The sequence below is a fragment of the Protopterus annectens genome, chromosome 4.part1, assembly GCF_019279795.1.
Source record: "Protopterus annectens isolate FY-2018-M chromosome 4.part1, PAN1.0, whole genome shotgun sequence".
Classification (NCBI taxonomy): domain Eukaryota; kingdom Metazoa; phylum Chordata; order Ceratodontiformes; family Protopteridae; genus Protopterus; species Protopterus annectens.
In genome coordinates, this window is record NC_056734.1 from 927,933,955 (window position 1) to 927,953,592 (window position 19,638).

A 19,638-nucleotide genomic window follows, 5' to 3' on the forward strand; every position below is an offset into this window, starting at 1 on the left:
GAAAACTGGAAGGCAACATTCCCCACTTTATTTCTCGTCTTGAGAGAATGTGAATTTAAAAATGCAGCAATGAATGGTTTATAAAACTAGCACTACACTTCAGAGAGCAGATATTAAATAAGTATACTACAAGACACAATTTGCACAAAAGTACAAAAAAAAAAAAGGAACCAAGTGAACAAGCAAATGACATGAGATTTTGGTACAGTGACATGTCATTTGTGAAATGAAATGTGGAAACTCTGAAAAAGCAAATGACATGAAATTAATTTACAGTACAAAGCCACAACATGCAAGAATAATCCAAATGAATACAGAAAATAAAACTAGCACCATTATGCCAAGTACTGTTAAAAATCCTGCTCGACTTTTATTTTTTCCATAGTTTCCATTAAAATACAGCTGTAGAAGTAATCATATTGGTTGTAATCTTGTCACACAATGCAATCATCTTTGGTACTACAAGGTAATGAGGTAGAAAGTTAGAAGCATTAGGTTCAGTCCATGTTGGAATGTTCTTTCACCTTACTGGAGATATTACATTTAAGGTACCTAGTATGTGTTTAGTCTTACTAATAGAATTCAGATTTATTAAAGAAAGCTCTAGCAATACTATAATCCTAGAAAGAACATGTCATATTCATCCTTTGTTTTTTCACTAGCAATCAGGATTTATAAGAGTCTGTTGATGGATATATGATTTAAGGCACTGTGAAGGGGTCTATATTGGATTTTCGAAAATTTCGTAGAGCAAATCACTATAGGTCGACACCTAGTGATCGATCTATGAAATATTCGAAAATCTAAAAAATAAAAACACAAACAAAAAGTAAAGGGTGTAGACAGGGGGGCAAGACCCCCTGCATCCCCCCACACCCATCGCTACTTAAATATACCAACGCCGAGATCGCACTTCAGTGCAATACAGTGCGGAAATGGAAGATAGATTCCTACACTGTAGCGCGATCTCGGAGTTGGTATATTTAAGTAGCGGGGGTGTGGGGGGCTCTGCTCCCCACAAGGTTGGGTGCAGGGGGGCTTCCCCACTTTCCTACATCCTTTATGTTTGTGTTTTTATTTTTTTTAGATTTTTGATTATTTTGTAGATCGAGCACTAGGTGTCTATGAAATTTTCAAAAATCTAATATAGACCCACTGTGAAGATATGGAAAGGCTGCCAGGCTACCTAGATAGAATTTTGTAGATAATTCTGTCATTTGTAAATATTAATGTAAACCACAGGTTTGTTCTCTTAAATGTGAAAAGACTATTGGATGTTGCACTGGAAAAAAATGTAACAGTACACTCTGCTGTAAGAAAGCTGATAAGTCAAGCATTTTGAAATTCTTTGATCTAAAACTGGGATCCGAGATGTCTAGAGGAAGGCATTCTGCCTATTGTTTTGAGGCCAGAGTTAATGGCTAGAATTTACATTATAATTTCTTTTATTGCTCTGGCTTCCTGACCAGCTGTAAGATCAAAAGGGCTATTAACCTCAGAGTTTCTGTTAGCCTGGGAACCAGAAAGAAATGATGTAATCTGAAATGAATCAGTGGTACTGTGTTATCAATTTAAGGACAGAAAGAATGAGGGCATTTAGCATTTGTGTTGAGAACATCCAACTCACCAGCACACACTGCCTGTGTTCTATATGTAACTTTATTTTAGAGCTGTGTTTTCTCTTAGATATAGCTAGGAACTAGGCATATTAGATTAGTCTTTTTCTGTATTGATGCCAGAACTTTTCTACTGTATTATTTTAAGTATTTCTCTGTGATCTCTGAACTCGACTAGCACTGTGTAGTAAGAAGTATTGTCTTTTGCTTTTATTACTTATTATTAAATATTTTTAAACCTTTCAACTGTGGCTGTTTTGCATAAAGATAATTTAATCTCTAAGAGTACATTGCATATATATAGTGATACTGGCCAAGCCACTCCAATAAGCCTTGACTATTCAGTTGCACTTGAATAATATTGCACAGTATAATTAGACACCCTTTCATAAGGGCCTTTTAGTAGCTGATAAATAGTGGGTGGTAGCAAGTGGTGCTACTGTATAGTCTGGGTAAAAGGGGCACAGCTGGAGAAACTGTGCCAGCCTTCCCCAGGAGTGTCTATGTGGTTGTATATAACTCTTACCTTAAAGTGTTTGTGTGTCAGCTACTTAGGCAGGGACATGAAGCACTGGTTGGACAGAGAGGGTGCTGGAGGTTTTAACTTGCCCAACAGGCTGAGATCTGAACCCTATAGTTGTGCCAGTGGGTAGTCTTAGAGAAACCAGCCCCAGACTGATTGTGATCTCTGTGTGCTCTTAAGGGAAATTGTACTTTACTGTATGTGTATTTATTATCCTTTCCCTATATGGAAGCCCCTCACTGGTGTTAGTGGTGAGGATTGCGACTTCTTGATTGCTGTGCCAATGCACAGGTATCACATATTGTTTGGCAGTGGTGGGATATCCAGACCACATATTAATTGGTTGGCAAATACTAATTGGCTTGTAGTGGTGTGGGTAGGTGAATTCCTGTAGCCTGTGTACAGTGATCACTGAAGGTGTTTCAGCCATACAGTAAATACTGAGTTTAGATCACAATTGTTTTATACTCAATATTTCGAGTTTGTTGAGGCATGATTCACTGACAGGCAAAATTGCCTGTGGCATTAAAGTACAGTGTGATGTAAAATATCAGAGTCTGAATTAACTCTGCAAAAAAGCTGTGAACTTTTGTAAACAGCTGGATATGCCAGTATTTGGATGAAAGAGCTTCCGGAGGATATAAACCTGTAACATTAAAGGAAGCTGAAGCCTTTTGGAGCTAAACAGAATACTGTCAAGGAAAAGTACAGATGATTTTTAAAAGGAAGTGTTCAGCTCAACTGCCATTTTTTTCCAAGGTATATCTATCAGCACAATAAGAAGCTATCTCCAGCACCTGCTATGGAATGAAGGAGATGTGGACAAATTAACCATTTTTTCTCAAATATGAAATTGAGCAAAAATGGACAGAGAAATGTTTTGTTGTGATGTGAATAGAGTAAAGTTTGGCAATATGAACAATTCCATAACTGACCCAAGGAAAGAAGAAAACATGCAATTGACATATATGTTAAGATTGCATGCAGTTTTTTCTATGCATACAGAAAAATCAGTTTTGTTAAAGTTAGAAACACATGAATGAAAAGCTCTACATACATGGGATATTAATCCCATTTAAGATGGAGTAGAATACATAAAGCTCATTCAGACATCTGAGAGTAAAAAAACTTACTATCAAAGTCAAAAGCTTCATTACTAAATAATTCTAGCCACAAGCTGTACTCAAGTCTGACTGAGCAGCAGAACTGGATTACGGTGAAATGAGCCCAGGTCAGGGCACCCCCAGCCTTTATAGTGCCCCATAACTTGGCCATCTCTCCCGAGTTATCATAAACATTGTACAGATCTGTCTGTATGCAGAGTCTTTTCTTCTTTACTACAATGAATAGAAATACTTGGATTTCATTTAAAACTTCGTTCAAATTTTAGAGCACAGACTGACAGCAGTTTACTAATCAAAACAATGCAGTCTCATAATGAAAAGATAGACTTGGAAACAGTAAACATCTCTGCCCATGCAATTCAGATTCATTGAAACTGCTTTGAAACCCACATTCATAGAGAATGCATTTGGCTTTTGAGCTGTTTTCAAACCATGGGCCCCCACACATTATCAGAACCATGCATAAATGCATGTGTTGTTTGATTTGCCTGATTATATTTTTTATTTACATTTGTTTACCTGGAAATTCCAACTGGACACAAGTCCTTCTAGAGTGGAGGCCCTGGCAGAAAAGCTATACAAAACAATAAATGAGCAGCAGAGCTTTTAATTATATTCCTTGTTTAATCCAGCACCACTTGAGTGCATTTTAAGTTTGGAGTTTTAACATTTTCCAGTAAGCAGTGAAACAAAACATATGAACCAATAATGACAAACCTACCCATTTTGAAATATTTTCAGCCATAAAGGGCCACTCAAACTGATGTCATTACAGTCCACCAATATCAATCAATATGAACAATCTCTGGAGAAGTAAAAGGCAGCTGAATAATTTCACATTAAATAGGACTGTAACTAATGAAGGGGTTCCTGCTGGCAAACAACTTTGCATTTCATTGCTTCATCTGCAAATTTAGTGCCTGCTGCCCTTGAAGAATAAACTACTATGTTACATTTAAAAAAATGGTGTGTTTAAGCAGTCAGATCTACCTGGTGTAGGAAGAAAATGCACAGCCATCTCCACCAAAAGTATGCATGCTATCCATTGCACCAGACGCTGAACACAACTATGAAACTGACTGCAAATCCCTATGGATTACAGCCTGTTGTTTTCAAACAGAAAAATTAAGAAGATTAAATGAGACCTGCCTTTTGGTGTTGAGGTTTTAGTTACAAATGTATCAATCATTATGACTAGGGTTTGACTCTAAGCATTACAACCCCCCACCCCCAGCTCACAGTCCAATTGGACTATCTGCTGCACTTTTGCCTAGAAGTATGGGGCTGCTGCTGTTCTTTTACTCTGTGTTGTTTCATTGATCCACTACCATGCCACATGGATGTAATACAGAATTGCATTACAGAAGTCACCCTAATGCTGATGTTTTGGGGGCTTGCTGTGTTATGAAAACTCTCCTGCAAGGTCCTGCTACTGACACTGTTTTACTTGAACTAGTTTTGCTTATATATATATATATATATATATATATAGGTTTACTATCATAATATCGAAAGTTATAATAAAACGTGTACGTAATAGCGAATTGTTTCGCCAAACGTACACATTTTCGTATGGCCCTAATGTCGAAAACAAGTGTTAATTGTCAAAAATGTCACTCGCGACATTTCTGACAATCAACAGCACTCCCTCCCGTCCCGTAACTCCCTACCTACCTAGCATAAACTCACAGTTATGCAGTGGGGCAAGCCCCCCTGCACCCCCCCAACTTAATATTCCAACTCCAAGATCGCACTACAGTGAGGAAAGGGATGTATTTCCCTAACCGCAATGTACCGCTATCCCCTCACATGAGCGAACATTATAATTGCGAATGCACAGTCCATTCACAATGATAACGTTCGCTCACATCACCTGCCAAACTATGAAGTATTCGAACATATGTTGTTTGAATACTTCATAGCCGTGCAATTGCACGTCGGCATTTTGATAGTAAACTATATATATATATATATATATATATATATATATATATATATATATATATATATATATATATATATATATCTATTATGGAATCCTGCCCCCCCCCCCCCAATTCCAACATGGCTCCTTGGGAACCTCCTAATTGTCTATTGCTGGCTCCAGCTCTGCTATGCAGTGTTATACGTATAAAAACAGAATGATATTTACTCTTTCAAGTTGCATCAGTACAGTATCCTTATCAGTTTGTGCACAGTTGGGTATAATAAAGTAAATTCACAGTAGTACAGAACATACCAATGTATTCAATCAAGTCTGTTGGCACATTTGCAGAGTCAATAATTCTCAGACTCAACAGTAAACATAATTTGTCAGTTTGTGAATTTTACATATTCTGAGAAATAGTATTTTGCAAATTGATGCAGTACAGTCCAGAGCTGTAGGCAGATAATTAGCTACTGTGGGCCATTCCAGTCTGTTAGCACATTTTCAGAGTCAATAATTCTCAGACTTACAGTGAACATAACTTGTGGGTTTGTAAAGTTTACATATTCTGAGAAACAGCATTTTGCAAATTGAAGCAGTACAGTCCAGAGCTGTAGGCAGGTCATTAGCTACTTTGGGCCATTCCCCAGACCAAGGGAAAAAAGTTTTGTATACTTACACACTGAGCTCTTGTATGCAGTATGAGCATTTGCACCCCACTGGAATCTGCCAATTACACCTCTTAACAGGGTGTGCATGAACAGCTGCTCATCTTTTCCCAACCACATTGAAGTAAGTACACTCCATTATGCCTCGGAAGTAAAGTGCGTACAATGATGGAGAACTGCAGACAGAAATCATTTGAATTCATATGTTGCAATGGATACTTTTGAATAATATGCTGACATTTATTGGAACTGCCAATTCAACTACAGATGCTTAAAACATAATACTGAAAGGATGGTTAGTTGATAAAGAGTTGTATTACCAGTTCAAGTATATTATACCTTTCCTGATGAGATTCATGAGACACAGACTGACATTCAACTCCAACAAAGTGGTTGCATTGTGAGGTGCCAAAAAAGGGCCTGGAACATCTTGTTGGAGAGATTGCATGGTAAAAACTTTCTAATTTGTTACTCGTTTCACTAAAGCAACACTAATGGCATTACACCACATGAGGTTAGACACAGACCATAGAGTAAAACAGCTGCCCCTTCAATTACAGTAAAATAGCGACAGCTAATATGGTCGGTCTCACATCTGTGTTGGTTGTAACAAAGTATCACTGGGTCATCAAGTTTAAAGATAGCTCATCACAGATCATTACACTTCTTAAACGTATTTTTTCATACCATATCTCTCACATTTGTAAATGGCACAGATAAGATTTTCAAAATGGTATCCATAGTTTTGACTAATTCACATGCCATGAAAGTTAAGCAAAAAATGCACTGCCAACTTCAAATAATTTTATCTTGCTCATTAGCAAATGACAGGAAATCTACTCTGCTTCAGAGAAACTGCTGAATGTGCAACCAGAATACCATAAAATGCAATAAAAAAAGTACAGTTTTGTACCTACCATAAATGTAGATGTCCGATAGGTATGCATCTGCAGTCCTAACATATGGGTTGTCCTGCCTCAAGCAGCACTTCGGTCAGCCGGATTCCAAAGTCTGATGTCGCACTTCACCCGACGTCATAGCTGCTGTTTATTGGGTATAAAGGCATCAGCCGATGCCATTTTCCTCAGTGTTTCTTGCCCCAGATGCCAGGTGCCCTCTAGTAAGGCTAAATTTGGATAAATGCAAATAATTCCAAACAGTAGAGAGCAAACAATATAAATATATATATATATATATATATATATATATATATATATATATATATATACACATATATACAAACAAATACACCATAATAGATTCCCCCAGCTAGCTAAAAGAGGGGTAAATACCCTAGGAATACCACAGAGGGGAAGGAGGGTGGGTAATCCTGACTGCAGATGCATACCTATCGGACATCTACATTTATGGTAGGTACAAAACTGTACTATGTCCTTCAAGGATGCATCTGCAGTCCTAACATATGGGTAGAATACCATAGCCAAACTGGGGGAGGAGGCACTAAGATAAAGATGGTGTAGTTAAGATCCCTTGCAAAACAGCAGTTGCAAAACCTGCTCGGGATCTAGAGTATAAGGGAAGATTGTAATGCTTGGCAAATGTATGCACTGAGCTCCAAGTAGCAGCTTCTAAAATGTCTTTGGTAGCCACTCCTCGTAGGAAACTGTAGTGGTGGCTGTAGCTCTTGTGGAATGAGGTCTGATATTATCAGGAGTTGTCTTTCCATGAAAAGAGTAGCAAAATCGAATGCAATTTCCTATCCATTTTGAGATTGTCTGTTTTGAAATTGCTTTTCCTTGCATTCCTGTTGCATATGCTACCAGAAGCTGGTCAGTTTTTCTGCTGGTCTTAGTTCTGTCCAGATAGTAGCGTAATTGTCTGTGCACATCCAAGGTATGTAGCAGTCTTTCCCCCCTGTTCTGTGGGTTGGGGAAGAATGTAGGTAAATGAATCGCTTGGTTCAATGATACTCTGGAGACCACTTTTGGCATAAAGGTAGGGTTAGTTCTCAGAGAGACTCTGTCCTGATGGAAGATAAGGAAGGGTTGTACTGCCATTAATTCCTGTAACTCAGATACCCTTCTTGCTAAAGTAATTGCTAGCAGGAAAGCAGTTTTCCAAGACAAGAATTGTAATTCTGCTGTTGCTGCTGGTTCAAAAGGAGGAAGTGTTAACTTTTCCAGCACAAAGTTGAGATCCCATGTAGGTAAAGGTGGTTTCCTTGGAGGCTTTACATTTTTAATTCCTCTCAAGAACTGCCTGAGTAGAGGATGAGAGAAGACAGGAGGATCCATGTTGTATTCTGCTGAAATTGCTGATGCATGAATCTTAATGGAGGAGTAAGACAGGCCATTGTGGAACAGCTCTGCTAAACATTCCAGGATGTGTGCTATGTTCGCCAATGAGGCATTTTCTCTCTTTGCTGCACTCCAAATGAGGTATCTTTTCCACTTGGCTGAATAAGTCTTCCTTGTGGAGGGTCTGCGTGCCTCCAGGATAATGTCCTTAACCCTCCGAGATAAACCTGGGTTATTTTATTTTATGCAATATTCCAAGCAGCTAGCTGCAGTGTTTTCAAGTTAGGATGTAGGATCTTGTAGTTGTCCTGTATTAGTAGTAAGGGACATAGAGGTAGATGCCATGCGTGTGTCCGAGACATGCTTCTCAGTAGCGGGTACCAATGTTGCCTCAGCCAGTCTGGAGCTATCAGAATTACCCTTGGCTGATCCTCTCTGATCTTCAGTAGAACTTTGTACATTAAGGGAAGAGGTGGAAATGCATATGCTGCCAGGTTTTTCCAGCTGAAGGAAAGGGAGTCCACCCTCTAAGCAAGTGGGTGGTATGCTCTTGTGCAGAATTTCTGCAATTGGTGATTGTGTGGGGAGGCAAACAGGTCTATCTGTGGTAGTCCCCATTTCTTTGTTATGGCTTTGAAGATATCTGGATGCAGCATCCATTCGTGAGCATCCGTGGTAGTTCTGCTTAAGGTGTCTGCTAGAGAATTTTCTTTTCCTGGTACAAATCTGGCTTGAAGTTGAATGTTGAGGTTCAGGGCCGCATTCCACAGGTCCATTGCCATCCGGCATAGAGGATATTAATGTGTACCTCCCTGTTTGTTGATGTACCACATGACTGTGGTATTGTCCGTCCTTATCAGCAGATGACCCTGTTGAAGGAGTGGTCTGAATGCCTGGATCGCATGTTTCACTGCCAGCATCTCCTTTAGATTTATGTGTAGATTCAGCTGGTCTTGGGTCCATAAGCCTTGTATACACTTGTCCACCATGTGTGCCCCCCATCCTAGGTCTGAGGCGTCCGTGGTGATGGTCTGGCTTGGATGTGGTTTGTGGAAAGGCAAGCCTCTGTTCAACTGACAGGCCTGAGCCCACCACAGGAATTCTTGCTTCAGGCATGGAATTATTGGAATCTGGGCTTCTAGACTGTGCTTGTGTTGAGACCATACATTCCTTAGATACCATTGTAGCTTTCTCATATGCAGCCTGGCATGCGGAACCAATATTATGCAGGATGCCATGTAGCCCAGGGCTTGCAGGACTTTCCTTGCAGTAAGCTGAGTCTGTGTTGTTAATGTCATGAAGAAGACTGGTAGTTGCTTTTGTTTTTCTTCTGTGAGAAAAGCCATCTGAGTTGGTGTGTCTAATTCTGCACCCAAGAAAGTTATCCTTTGGGATGGAATTAGTCTTGACTTTTGCATGTTGACTGTGTATCCCAATGCTTGCAACAGTTGTATGACATTTTCCAAATCTTTTGTTAACTTTGCCTTGTTGTCCGCTTGTATTAGGCAGTCATCCAGGTATGGGTAAATCTGAATTCCCTGAAGTCTGCAATGAGCAATTACTGATGCCAGGCATTTCGTGAATACTCTGGGCGCAGTAGATAAGCCAAAAGGCAATGCTGAGAATTGATAATGCTCTGATCCTGCAATAAATCTGAGGTGTCTTCTGCAATCTGGTCGTATAGGGACGTGCAGGTATGCCTCCTTGAGATCTAGAGTCACCAGCCAAGACTCCTTGCCCAGCATGGGAAGAAGTTGCTGGAGGATCAGCATTTTGAATTTTGGAACAATGAGGTATGTGTTCATTGCGGACAAATCTAGAATAGGTCTCCATTGATTTTCTTTTCTTGGTACAAGGAAAAGCGTTGAGTAAAATCCTTGGCCTTGTTCCATATGGCACCTCTTCTATAGCTCTCATCCTTAGTAAGTTGTTGATTTGTCTTAGAGCGTCTGTTTTTTGGCTTGGTGGTAGGTTTGGCATTCCTCTCTTTTTTGGTAGAGTATGGAAGTGAAACCTGTAGCCCTTGTCTATTGTTTGTAAAGTCCATTTGTCTCCTGTAATGTAATGCCAGTTGTTGGAGAATAAGGCTAGTTTTCTGCCCAAGGGTGCTTCCAGTTGTTCCCTGGTAGGCAGAACTAGAGCCAAGTCATTGTGTCTGCCCTGTGGAAGTGGTTGTAGTTGATTCTGTGGCAGTACTTCTCTAGCTGGTAGGTTGCCACTGACGTCCCCTGTAGGCACCCCTAGATTGACCTCTGCCTCTTGGGCGTCTATTTCTGCCTCTCTGTGCTCTGGAGTTGTCTGGAAAGGACCAATTCTTCGAAGGCCAATTTCTGCTAAACCTCGGAGGTTGGACCTGTAAGAAATCCTTGACTGTTTGGACAGATTTTGCTTTTTCTTCCACCTTTTTTAGAACCTGCTGTGCGGGGGAGCCAAACAAACTTTGTTTATCCATGGGAGCATCTAGGAGTTTTGACTTAACATGGTCTGGTAAGGATTGTTCTTTTAACCAGGCATGCCTTCGAATCACTGTTCCAGTCACAGCTGATCTAAAGGAAGTCTCCAGTGCATCATAGCCACATTTTAAGAAATGGTTACTGACCTGCTGAGAGTTATGTACCAAATCCTGAAGGGACTTGCGGTCTAAAGGTTCAGGAGAAGATAGTTTTTTATTTAGCTGGTCTAACAAAAATTCCTGGTACTGAATCATGTGAAATTGACAGTTCAAGGCCCTGACCGAAAGAGAAGTGTAAACCTTTTTACCCCATCTCTCTAATGCTCTAGAAATGCTCTAGATTCCCTTTCAGAGGGAAGAGGGTTTTTGGCAGAGGCAGCTGCCACACCTTTAGGGCCCTGTGAAATGGTTTCAGGGTCTGCAACAGGAGCCTTATACAAATGGTAGTGTGTGTCCGGGACCCTGTAATATCTGTCTGGCTTGGCAGGGGCCGGAGGAAGAGAATCAGGAGCAGTACCGGCATCATTATATGCATCATCAACAATTGTTAGTACTGACGGAATGGCTAAAGGCCTATGCTGTGGTAAGTGTAAAAAAGTCCTTAGCCTTTTCCTTGAATCTGAAAAATTCTGGCCCTGCCATTGGAAGTGTTCCCTCATAGCATGCAAGGTTTCCCCAAAGGAAAATTCTTCAGGAGGAGAAGCAGAAGGAATGGAGTCTTCTGCATCAGAATCCTCATAAGGAGAATATGGGCCTTCGTGAGGGTCTGAAAGGTCTGAGTCATCCGAGGAATAATCTGTAGAGACAGGTTCGGGGGGCTCAGTCCTAGGCCTCTTGTCTGGAGGGGGCTGAGAGGCCCTGTCTGGGTGAGGTTGGGATCCTCTGATCAAAGAAATGAGATCCTCAGCCAGGCTGAGTATTTGGGAACTAGAGGTAGGCCTATGTGAAGGAGTTTTGGCAGGCAAGGCCTTAGAAGATTTAGCTGCCTTAGCCCTGGCAAAAGCCTTAATAGACATGGAAGCAGGGGGTCTAGCAGCCCCATGTGCAGGGGTAGTTATGTCTAAAGGAATAGTGTCTGATAAATCCTGGGTGCCTGCTTCTGTAGCAGTAATTTCAGTAGCAGTTTCAGCCATGCTCTGTGAGGCCTCGGCTATCGGAAGCATGCTTTCGGCCAAAGGAAGAACCGGGGGCTCGGTTTCAGCTGAAACCGAGACATTCGCGGTTGGCCTAACCGTGGTTTCAGCCGAAACCGCGGGCCGTGAATGTCGGTCCTTTTCCTTGCGCTTTTTAGCTAATTGAGTAGTCGGAGTCTCCGACGGCATTTTGTATGCAAAAGCGGGACCAAAAAACTCCTCTGCAAACTCCGACCGACGTCTAAGGGTCCATCGGTTGAAGGAAGCACAGGCTAGACAAGCTGATACGTCGTGGTCTGGGCCTAAGCAAGGAAGGCAGTAAGAGTGGAAATCCTTATGAGGTATTTGTTTCCCACAAGTTAAACAATTATTTACTTTGTCTGACATCGGCTGAGGCAAGAAAGAGTCCCCAATGGGGTACTTAGCTTTTTAGAAGTCTTCGGTAGTAGAAATCTCTGGATCTGACCGACCGGCACTTGCGAACAGCTTCTGCTTCGGGCACCGCGTGGCAAGAAAGACTGAGGAAAATGGCGTCGGCTGATGCTTTTATACCCAATAAACAGCAGCTATGACGTCGGGTGAAGTGCGACATCAGCCAAGGCCAGACCCAGACTTTGGAATCCGGCCGACCGAAGGGCTGCCTGAGGCAGGACAACCCATGTGTTAGGACTGCAGATGCATCCTTGAAGGACATCACTACTTCTATAACCAATCAAACTTGCAGAGATGGTGAGACTCCATAATCCAGCTAACAAACATAACAGCAAAAGGTACTGCAGCTTGCCATGTAAACACAGATAAGCATACACAAGTGGAAAAATATGCAGTTATCTCTGCACTCATCAGGAGGATACTCCCATCAAGGCTGGCAAAGCAGCATGATGCACTAGAGCTTCTTCATGTCCAAATAACAGTGAGAAAGGTCCATCATATATTAGCTAGCTATAGAACTCGCTCTGTGACCCCAGAAAGCCAAAACACCTATCTACAGGAACTAGAATCACTCCATATTAAACCAAATCTACACCACCACTGGTGCACAAGCACATATTCCTGAACATTGTCAATACAAAAGTACAGGAACAATTAGAGTACTTACTAGTGGAATATCATCTTGTCCTTACCAGTATGGGGACATTTTGCACCATCCATTACGTATCGTCATCACTTATTAGGTCTGATCATAAAGCAGTTTTCTTTAACATAAAATTTAAACTAGAAACTAATTCGCTACTTTGAGCCATTCCACAGACCAAGGGAAAAAATTTTTGTATACTTACACACTGAGCTCTTGCATGTGCTCAAGGAACTTTTAGAAATTTCTTCAAGACAAACTACCTAATCCTACGTGGTACTTTGGCAAGCTGCAAATCCATCCAAACCCAGTTAACTTCACCAAATATGAGGAAAGCTGTGCAACAATCACACTATAACAGCTTATAAATGGAGCTGTATGATACAAGAACAATCCTTTAGGAAGTCACTTATCCCAGGGAACTGCCACATTGACAATATGCCCCTACGAGTTTACCCTGTTGTTCAGTATGTGGGAAATTATGACCCATCTTTTGACCAACATTTGTCTACTAACCCTTCTGTATTGCACAACGTATAACCAAAGGGTGTATGTCCAGATCTAGAGAGGTCATTATCCCCTTTTATTTAGCCCTTATTAGGCCAGTGTATAATGCCTCCATTGGCATGCATCTATCCAGACACATGCAACAAACAACTGGAATGCTCACAGAGATACCAAACTACAAAGATACAAGGCCTAAACAATATACCATACATGGACTGACTCAAAGCCCTGTCACTTCACTCTGTATCCTACAGACTGCAGTAAGATTATCTGTGTCTGGCATACAAGGCATCCTCCGATCCAATATGCTAGACCTACTGCACATCAAGTCAAACAGCATCAGAAATACTTTAGTGATGTGAATCTCTTCTGCAAAATCAGACTGGATTGGAAGGACAGGTATATCTCCACAAGAATACTGCTGTTCAGGAAAGCTCTCCCCATCTGCATAAAACAAAGCTTATCCCTGTTTATATTAAAGTTCATCTTGGACTGATGGAGGAGTAAAAGAACATTTACCCCAGGACTGCCCCCTGTACTACTAATACACAGAGGCAACACCTAAAAGTTTCATTCTATGCATGAGTCCACTCAAATTATCTATGGTATGATCACAGTTATTCTCATTAGGTTTAATATACAATTATCGGCCATGGAATGGGTAAGGCCAATCTAACACCAAATGGGATAGGTTAATTCAGTCACCAATAGGGAAATAGGCTAGTCTTAAATGACTCACAAGGGTAGCTAGCCTTGTACTGGTCTATGAACTTATAATGTGCATATACACATCTTAGTTGCTGTGACTAGACAATTTCTAATTTATTCTTTTATTTACCAGTTAAGTGGACTTATTTATTAATTATATTTAACAGTAGTGTCCAACTGGGCTAGGGGCCCATTTTCAGCAGAGTCCTGGGGAGAAACGCTCCACAATAGAATACAAGCAATAGTACAATACAAACAATGGAGGTTTATATACTGAAACAAATTAAGATAACAGAGGATACAAGTAATAGTTGTGAGTAAATAATTATCCTGCAGAGTGGCAAGACCACAGCCAATGACTAGCAAGGTGTTCCTTTAGGACTATTTTGAATTGGATTGTAGTTAGGGTGTTTTGCCATGGTCTCTGGAAGAGAGTTCCAGTGTTTGGCTATTTTGTGCGAATAGAGGGAGTCGCCATGATAGTTGTGGGAGTTGGAAACTTTTAGCAAAAGTTTGTTAGAAGATCTGAGATTAGTACTAGGTTGGACTAAGTAGGAAATAGCAGGGCAGTTGCTAGGATGATAGACTATTTTGTGGGCTAAGATTAGTTGATTAAATGATATAAGGGTTGGGGAGCTCTATCCAGTTTAACGATGACAGAGCTGAACAGTGTTGAGATCTGTGTGGATGCTTAGTGACATATTTAGCAATCTTATTGTAACATGATTCTAAGTTGTTGAGGTCCGATTTTCTAAGGTTTGTGAATATGAGAGAACCTTACAAAAGGGAGGACAGCAGGTGTGAGCGAGCAGTGGCTAGCCTGGTGTTAGGAGTTAGATATGGTTTGGCCCTGTATAAGGTGCCTAGTTTGATGTGGACTTTGATTGTTTGAGCAATATGTATATCAAATTTGAGATTATCATCTATGGTATCATCTAAAAGTTTAGTGTGGTTTATGGGGACTATCTTGGTTCCATTTGCAGAGAAGATTGAGAGAGGGGATAGGCATACCATCATTGGCATACTGTACTATGGAGGCTAGTTGATTTGCAGAAGCAAGGCTGTTTGTGATTATGATAAAGGGAAGAGGACCAAGTACAGAACCTCAGGGTACACCCATGGAGATGGGGAGTAGGGGGGGGGGGAGTGAGTTTTGCTATTTTGTAGCCTGTTGGAGAGATAGCTATGGAACCAGGTAAGTGATGATGGACTGAGGCCGTAGGCAGAGAGTTTATTAAGGAGTAGCTGTTGGGATACGTTGTCAAAGGCCTTAGACATATCAAGAAAAATGAAAGAAACTAACTGTCCTTCGTTCATGAGATGATGGATGGTGTTGGTGAAGGTTAGGAGGGCAGGGCTGGTACTATATTTAGTTCTAAAGTCATGCTGAGAACTGCAAAGGAGGTTATTGTTAAGGACGTAGCTAATGAGTTGGCTGTGGATGCATTTTTCTAAGATTTTTGCAAGGGGATTGCTCTCATAACTTTTTTCAATCAATCTGGATGCAAGACAAGCAAGTGCTAATAAACCCTAAACTTACACGACTAAGTCGCCAAAGGGCAAAAGGGCATACAAGGAAATAGGTCAGAAATAATCATTGATTAATGAGCACAAAAAATATAAGCCAATAGGAGAATCCAAAATATACAGCTGGTGTAATAGAATTCAAAGAAAAATTATAGCAAAACTTAAGGTAGTTATCTCTGGAAAAGATTTAAACACCGTAAATGTTATCTTCAGGGAATTCCAAAGGACTACCAAGTTCATATTACCCACAAATATCTCTCTAAAAAGAACTATGGGCCAGCAAAGTAATAAACAGATACCAAAGTCATATAACCAGAAAAATTCCAAGATTATCTTGGCAATGAGCAACTGCCAGCATTTGGGCTTTAGGTTCAGAAGAAACTAAGCAAGCTAGCACCAGAGGTAATAAGCTGACATAGGCCTCTTCCATATTTTCTTGGCATAATCATTTAGTTGCTCTTCATTTTTCCCAATAATTTAACAGATGTGGAAATCATCACATCCTTTAAAACAAATTTGGCAATTGCCAGTGATGGACTAATGAGCAACAGAACCAAGTAATCAGGAAGGAAGGGACAACCAAAGATGTGTGACCAAGGGGTTATTTCATTTTAATTTTACGTGTGTTAACCAGGTAAACCCACTGGGTACAAGTATCCCTTTTCAGTGGCAAACTGGGGAACTATCTGGATAAATGACAGGAGTTGTAGAGTTAATGATTCTCACTCTCAAGCAGTGAGTAAAGTTAGGCCACAGCAGTGGAACACAGTAGGCATTGAATCAGAATCACAAAACATAATTGTATACCTGCAGATGTTGGTAGAAATCAGTCTGATTCTGATCCTGATTTAGAGTGAAGTGATGAAAACTATAAATGACTGGATAAGCAGATGATGAAAAAAACTTTGTTACCAATCCAACTTTATTATATTTATTATGGTGAAATTAAGAAAGCCCTGGGACTGCTGAAGCCTAGTAGAGTGATTTTTCCTATTTACCTTCAAATGTGCTTCATAGAATAAATACATTTATGAACTTTCAAGTGCAAAAAAAAGCATGTGATGTTTTATTTTGAGTAGTAATATCAAAAGATCAGTGTATGGTATAAAAGTCAAAAATATAATTTCTCAAAAGCAAATTCAAAGATCTCAGGATTCCTCATGAGATTCCAAATATTTCATGAAGCATTCATTTCATACCTGTTTTACTTCAGGATACAGTCAGTACCTCATTTGCACAAGCATTTATACAACTGTTATAACAATGTTGAAGTGTTTGAACAAGAGTAAACTAATGTTTTTCATGAAGATTACAGTCCAGCACATTACTGTATTCCCAAGATATCCTCAACCAATTGGATAAGTAGACAGTGAACCATACCACAGAAAGCTCCATGAGCTATATCACAGAAAGTCCATTAACAAAATGTGTCATCAGCTCAAAGCATGACAGATACTTTTCACTTCATGGCATAGAAATGCACATCTTTGGCACATTGGGCTTTGTCAGCTCAAAACAAGAACATAATCTTGCACGTTGAGTAGAGGAATATACCTCTTCAGCAAAGAGGGCTTTGCTAGCTCAAACCAAGAGCATTATTCCGTGCTTGAGCACATAAAGGCACCTTCCCAACACATATGCCTTTCACCTTCACATTTGTTAATGGAGTAGAACGTCAGTATCGGCTTAACTTTAGCATAAACACAAGTGAGGAAGAGGAAGAAAGCAAACTGTCCAGTATCATCAGCTTCAGCCAGAGCAGTTTAACAAATGGTCAAGCAACAGAACAAGCTTGCTCAGAATAAACACAAGTTTTAATACAACTGAGCAGGTACGTTACCACTAGAGACATGACCCAGTGAAATAGTTCATTTTCAGGAGTGCAAGGACATACATTTAGAGCAACAAGCACCAACTGTTTGAATGCCCAATACATCACTGCCCTGTGTGTTTGAAGCAAATGAGGTATTTTGCTTAAAAGGAACTAAACACATGTATAAAAACTGGATTGTTGTCACAAGACACCAAGGTCATAGAGAAAGTGCATTTAGAGAAAACTAAGTCAAGAAATGTTCCACAATAAACACTCTGTTGTACAGTGCTGGTCACATAAGTCCTAGTTGACTATCAGTTTCTAGACGAATGCGTTACTAACGGTCTAATTAGTGGACATTCCTACAGTATTAGACTAGCACCTCATTTGGCAGTGACAGTGTTCTATGTAAATACGGCAGAATAATTAAACTCCATCCAGGTGGGCATGTTACATCAAAAACTAAACAGGGCTGTGTACATTTATGCTAAAATTCTGATTTTTTAAGTTAGGGACTTCAAATGATTAGTCTATTCTGTGGGGTGGTTTATAGTGGGTGTATTATGCCTGTTTAATTTAAGCATTACAGTTTAAGGAGAGGGAGATCCTGAATGCATGTTGCACTACACATTGTACCACATGCAGTGAAGTATAGTTAAACTGTGATCTAGGTTACTCTAGATAAGAAGCAGGAGCCAGGAAGGTGTCAAGGAAGAAGGACTGATCCGAGAGTACAAGGCATCAGACTACAGGGATTCATAAAGAGCTGGGAGGATAATGCAAGTAAAATATGAGGAGACTATACAAAAGTCAGATGGGAAGTGGTTTAACAGGCCTGCCAACACAAAAAAAAAAATCAAGAGGAATTCTGTTTTATTATTTTATCAATTTAATTTTATACAGGTATGCAGTTTGGAAGAGAGGGATGTTTTTTTCAAGAATGACCTACTAGTACCTATTAATACTTCATGGCCTAAGTGGCCTTTTCATGATTGTTTTAAACATGTATCTTTGAGTCATATGAACACGTTTATAAATGTTTTCAGGAGGTAAAGAGAGGCAGTCTTGAGAGACTAGAAATAAAATTAAAACATGCCTGTGAGGACTGCACTATAGGATGCAGGGTTGTAGGGATAACTATGTTCATGCCAAAAGTCCTGCTTAACCTCTTTCAGCCACTGTTTCTTTCTACTCCTTCTACTTTACCCACCTTAACTCCTCTTTTTTGTCTTTTCCCCTGGCTACATATTCACTCTTCTCTACACCTTGTTTCTGTACCTTCTGTGTCTGTCTGTCTGGTAACCCCCCCCCCCACCTCTATACCCGTCAACTATGCAGATTTTTGCAGAATGTCCAGATTTTTGCCTAATTTTTGGTCTATTTTTCATAAAAATTGTGGTTTTCTGGCAACTTAGTGGAAAATTAGCGAATAAAGTTAGAAAATAATGACAAACCGTTTCAGACTTCATGCCTTTCAGAAAATTCATGCTAATACAAAACCTGCAATTGTATCAACATTCCAAGTTTGTAAGAGCAATATCTAAAAATTGTCCCTAATTTTAAGCCTTTGTCCCTTTTTAATTATAGCTTTGTCCAGATTTCATGCTGTAAGAGTTTGAGAGGTATGCTTCTATTTTTGGCTTCTTCTTCCCCACCTGCTTAGATCCACCATATATCAAACTACATAACTAACGACTTGTTTTGTATTAAATGAAACTTCTAAGATGTATTCTATGTATTTAAAAATCTTCTGTTATTGATTTTACTCTATTTGCAACTGCTTTTGTAAGTTTCTGTATGGGGCTTTTCTCCCCAGGCCTCTGCCGAAAATGGGCTATCGCTCAGTCGGACATAATTGGTTAACAAATGTCAAAATAAAATAACTCACATTCCTATTGTTCACACAAGGATGAACAGTATATGGTGTTCTGAACTAACAGACTCCCTGCTTCCCTAGAATTAAGTGAAGACCCATGTAATAAAGTGAGAGCCTATCCCACACTTATGCTGGCATTCAAATACAAATGTAAAATAACTAGTTTGTGTCTGGTAGGAGGGATTCAGCTCATATCAAAACAGAAAGTGATGTGTGGAGCAACATCCTACTTTATGGAGGATGGCACCATCTCTTTTAGCAAGGAGTATGCATTTAACTTTTAGTGTCATTTTACATGTCAGACAAAACTGATCTATATACTAAATTAGCAGGAAATGGGATCAATGCCTAAAGCTTAATTTTTTGCTGTTAAATTTTCCTGACTGGATGATGGATGTGGGGTGTTTACACCATCACATAAACAAGTTTAT

At 40.0% G+C, this 19,638-nt stretch overlaps 2 protein-coding genes across 11 annotated transcripts in view; one reads left to right on the forward strand and one right to left on the reverse strand.

Moving 5' to 3' along the window:
- Window positions 1–19,638, forward strand: part of LOC122801123 (guanine nucleotide exchange factor DBS-like) — a 3,406,519-nt gene that overhangs the window by 1,664,585 nt on the left and 1,722,296 nt on the right. The window lies entirely within an intron of this gene.
- B3GNT5 (UDP-GlcNAc:betaGal beta-1,3-N-acetylglucosaminyltransferase 5) overlaps window positions 1–19,638 on the reverse strand; it is a 555,688-nt gene that overhangs the window by 95,476 nt on the left and 440,574 nt on the right. The window contains exon 3 of one of the 7 annotated variants that reach the window (XM_044070658.1): window positions 5,870–6,034. The exons of the other annotated variants lie outside the window; for them this stretch is intronic. The gene's annotated coding sequence lies outside the window, so the exon portion shown is untranslated. The remainder of the gene's footprint in view (window positions 1–5,869; window positions 6,035–19,638) is intronic. 7 annotated transcript variants of the gene reach the window in all.